The sequence below is a fragment of the Vicugna pacos genome, unplaced genomic scaffold (genome assembly GCF_048564905.1).
Source record: "Vicugna pacos unplaced genomic scaffold, VicPac4 scaffold_19, whole genome shotgun sequence".
In the NCBI taxonomy this organism is placed as follows: Eukaryota; Metazoa; Chordata; class Mammalia; order Artiodactyla; family Camelidae; genus Vicugna; species Vicugna pacos.
In genome coordinates, this window is record NW_027328740.1 from 70,895,976 (window position 1) to 70,900,716 (window position 4,741).

A 4,741-nucleotide genomic window follows, 5' to 3' on the forward strand; every position below is an offset into this window, starting at 1 on the left:
ATTTTAGCCTTTATGTTGAGAAATACTGTGAGACTTCTTCTAAATTAATGGGTGGGGGCATTCATTGTAGCTCTTGTAGCCTGATAAGCCTGCACTAAATTATCTTTTTTTAACTTTTAATTAAAGTAATAAATTAATTTTTTGCTGGGGGTGGTAATTAGGTTTTTATTTATTTATTTTATTTTTAGAAGAAGTACTGGGAATTGAACCCAGGCCCTTGGGCATGCTAAGAACATGATCGTCCACTTGAGCTATACCCTCCCCCCTAAATTATCTTAAATAAGGTCTTTTTCTCTGTTTTGTTAATTTATGTACAGATGCGCAAAGCAGGGTCATCAGAAGCCTCTCAATCACGAAGATGATAATAGTGAAAAACATTGCGCAGTGACAGTGAATCCTTGGCATATGAAGAAAGATTGTAAAGTCCTGAATGAATTAAGAAGGTATTGTTACATTAACATACGTGTAAGCATGGCTCTCTTACCTTTATTTTTCACTTTATAATGAAGATAATCCCCAACCGTCACGGTTGCTTTGTTTGATAGAGGCCATATCTAAACCCTTTTCTGCAAGTTTTTTAAATAAGAAAGAGCAGCTAATTTATCAGAAGTGTGAATGGTGTAATCTGGTCTGTCTAGTATGGTAGCCACGAGCCACATGTGGCTATTGTGAATTGAGATGTTCTATAAGTGGAAAATACATAATAGATTTTCAAGACTTCGTACAACAAAAATAATGTAAAATATTATTAATAAGTTTTAAAAGTGTCAATCACACTTTTGAAATGATAGTGTATTGGATATTTTGGGATAAATGTAATTATTACTGGAATTAATTTCACTTATTGCTTTTTATTTTCTAAATGGAATTACTGGAAAATTGTGACTTGCACTATGTTTCTATTGAGAGTGCTGGCTTCTAACTTATTGCAAATAATATGAAAAGAAAACTTTGATTAAAAATTTTGTAATTGAGTCGTTGATTTACATCATATTAGTTTCAGGTGTACAAAATAGAGGCTCCACATTTTCATAGATTATATTCCATTTAAAGTCACCATAAAATAATGGCTATATTTCCCTGTGCTGTATGATACAGCCCTGTAACCTATCCATTTTATACGTAGTACTTTTTACCTCTCAATCCCCTAACCCCTCCCTGCCTCCCCTCTTCTCCTTCTCCCCATTGGTAACCACAAGTCTGTTCTGTGTACCTGTGAGTCTATTTCTGTTTTATTATAGTCATTAATTTGTTTTATTTTTTAGATATACATATAAGTTAATACATAGAATATTTGTTTATCTTTCTCTGACTTATTTCACTTAGCATAATACCCTGTAGGTCCATCCATGTTATTGAAAATGGCATTATTTTATTTTTTAATGGCTGAACAGTATTCCATTTGTGTGTGTGTTCATGGTATGTATATATGTGTGTGTATATATATGTATACATGTATATATACATATATATATATATATAATATACCACAACTTCTTTATCCAGTCATCTGTCAGTGAACATTTGGGTTGTTTCAGTGTCTTGGCTATTTTAAATAGTGCTGCTGTGAACATTGGGGTGCATGTGTCTTTTTGAATTAAATTTTTCTCCAAACATATACCCATGAATGGGATTGCTGGATCACACGGAAGTCTATTTTCATTTTTTTATGGAACCTCTCTTCTGTCCTCCATAGAGGCTGCACCAATTTACATTCCCACCAATCGAGTAGGAGGGTTCCTTTTTCCTTAAAAGGTAAAAAATTCTCTACATTTACCTACCTTCCTTTCAGTTTAGGACACAGTTTGGCAAAAACCAGATAGAATTTAATAGGAGTAAATACAGTATTTATTTTGAATGTCCATGCATTATGGATAGATATGTTATTGATGAGTTGGTTCCCTATTTTTGTAGGTGCAGATGTTTTTATAGCTTCACAGACATTTCAGTCTTGCAGAGAGGAAAATTTCTTTTTATTTTGCTGAACTTGTCCAGGTGTCTTTATCGGACTTGGTCCAGGCCTGCAGAGGTGAATACACATCCAAACCTGAACCATTTGAATGTCTGCAAGATATTAAGAGTCTAGAATATCAGATCTGGACTGTAACTCTGGTAAATGACATCAGTGACTGGACTCAAGAAAACTCCATTTGAGGACAAAACCTTTCATAAGCCAAAAAGGCTTTGAAATTGTGGCAAAGCCAGAGACTTTTGTGCACCACTTATGGCCACAAACCCATGAGGACAACCACAGGCCTTCTGGAGTGCCAAGGAAATTCCATGTGAGGAGTCCAGCACTCACAGGAATCCAACAAGTCCCTGTCTGCCAGAACACTTTCATTGCTACTGTGCTGTTTTGAGTAAATGTCTTTTCATCAGGTTCAAATTGGTTTGTTGTTATTTTTTTGCATAAAAAAACAACTTCTTGTTCCCTGGTGAAAGTAAAAGCCTAACATTTTCTGATTTCTTTTGACAGAGAAAACATGAGCCTGTGGATCTAACCTCATCTGTGATGGTCTGCAGCTGGGAGCAACCAGATCAGTGTCAGTCCCCTTGCAGCCATTGGCTGGGAGCCTGCATGTTCCTTGGAATGGTATTTGAAACATGTCACACTAGCCGTGCCTTCGCTGTGGGCTGGGAGGCGAGTCACTCAGAATCTGCATTATGGAATGTATGTTTCAGATCTACAGTTAGGAGATCTTTTTTAATAGCCAGAGAATATACTCATAAATATATCTATTAATGTATTTATGCAAGAACATTTTTAAAGATTTTTTTATTATAAAAAGTTTCCCCCCAAAATTGAAAATGAAAGAACAATGGAATTAAAAATCATCTGTACCTTAATTATACATAAAGAATCATAAAATCCTTCTAAACTTTTTTTGTTCAAATGAAGATATTTTTCCCTTCCAAAAAGGAAAATTATCATTTCACATTTTTTTACTTTCTCCTTTTATTATATATTCCATATCAACAAATATAAATCTTTTAAATCCCTTTTAATGGCTGTTTAACACTATATTGAACAGATATGTAAATAGTCCTAGGTTTCAGAAATTTAAAAAATTGTCATTACAATACCACTGCAAAGAATATTTTGGTGTTTCTATTTTTAGTTACTAATTTGGACTAAAAATTAACAAGTTTGCTTTTCTTCATCTAAAACATTGGTTATTTTATGAAGGAACTGTAAGGATTTTAAATAACTTTTCAGTAATTTCAACAAAGAAATTATCTTTAAGGCAAAAATGTATGATGGATTGCAAATCTATTTTTATTATATCTTCACTTTTACCAGTGTGACATATGTGTGTGTTTACACAAGTGCTTTAACTACCAGCAACGTAAGAAAAATCTGTGTACTAAAAATGTGAAAATACTTTCCCGGTTTGTGTTTTCATTCTCCCAATGTAGGTTTTGGATGACAAGCTTGTATTTGCAAAAGTACACCCCCTGTGGGAGGTGTTCTGTACATACGCTGAGATACTGCACATAATATTGCCTCTGAAGCCCAATGATCTGAAAACCCGGTCCTCAGCCTTTGATAACTTGAGATGTTTTATGAAAGTCCTCCAAGTGGATGAAAGTATCAACAACCGGAACAAGAGCTTTTCTTTGCCCTATTTGAGAAGAGCTCCGTGAATGACTTTTATATTCAGCATAGAGATACATTCTCCAATCCAACCACCAGAAACCGCATTGTAAGTCTAAACCGAGTTTAGCTGCTGTCTTGGGGGTGATTTAGAACCTGCTGTTGAATTATCAGTGATTTGGTTTGGTTGGTTTGATTTGGTTTTTAAAAGCTGCCCATAAAAAGGAAAAAAGAGAAAGAAAAGAAATATGCCTACAGATTCCTGTTAGGATAGTAAACAGTGGCTGGTTAGTTACCTTGTATAAACCACAAGCTCTCTTAGAACATTTTTAGGTTTACTTCATCCTTTCTCAGATCAAGTATCAAGTAAGGGACAGTGTTAAAAAAAATTCAGGATTAACAGGTTTGTGAGCTCCAGGATTTGCAAGGCAGCTTTCCCTCCCCATGGTGTAAGTCAAATGGCAGAATTGAAATAAAGCACCTCATGTATCCTCCGGTGTTAACAGGAAAAGGCTAATCTTCTTGACCTTGTTTCTTCCTGGGTAAAATGAAGATAATATATCAGGAGGCGACAAGCTCATTTAAGGCAGGAAGCATGTTGTCTTGTTCACTGCTGAATCTCAGGCACTGGGAAGGCTGAGTTTAACGAGCGAATGAATGAACGAACTGTACTTCCCCCACAGTTACCATGTGGGACAGTGAGGATTAGAAGCTAAGAGCATAGACTCTAGAGGGGAGGGCACAGCTCAAGTGATGGGGCGCATGCTTAGCAAGCATAAGGTCCTGGGTTCAGCCCCCATCACGTCCTCTAAAATAGACATATAACCCTAATTACCTCCCCTCCCCCACCAGAATTACCTTATTATCTCCCCACCACCAAAAAAAAAAAAAAAAGAGAAGTGGCCAAGAGCGTAGACTCAAGCTGGAACACCTGTGTTGGTTTCTCGCTGTCGACCTTGTAAATGTCATTTACCCTCTGTGTCTATCAAGTTCCTCACCAATAAAATGGGGATAATTGTAGTACCAACCTCGTAGAGATGCTATGGGGATTAATGAATCTGTGTCAGTGATACAACAGCCCTGGCTTATATTAAGTACTATGCATCTGTCAGCTCTTTTCATAATTACTGACAGATGTTATTATCG

At 35.9% G+C, this 4,741-nt stretch overlaps 1 long non-coding RNA gene across 1 annotated transcript; it reads left to right on the plus strand.

Moving 5' to 3' along the window:
• The first annotated feature begins 317 nt into the window (after window positions 1-317).
• LOC140693612 (uncharacterized) lies at window positions 318-3,693 on the plus strand. Its single transcript, XR_012069365.1, has 4 exons — window positions 318-443; window positions 1,697-1,755; window positions 2,477-2,671; window positions 3,418-3,693. It is a non-coding gene; the product is annotated as an uncharacterized lncRNA (long non-coding RNA).
• Window positions 3,694-4,741: the final 1,048 nt, after the last annotated feature.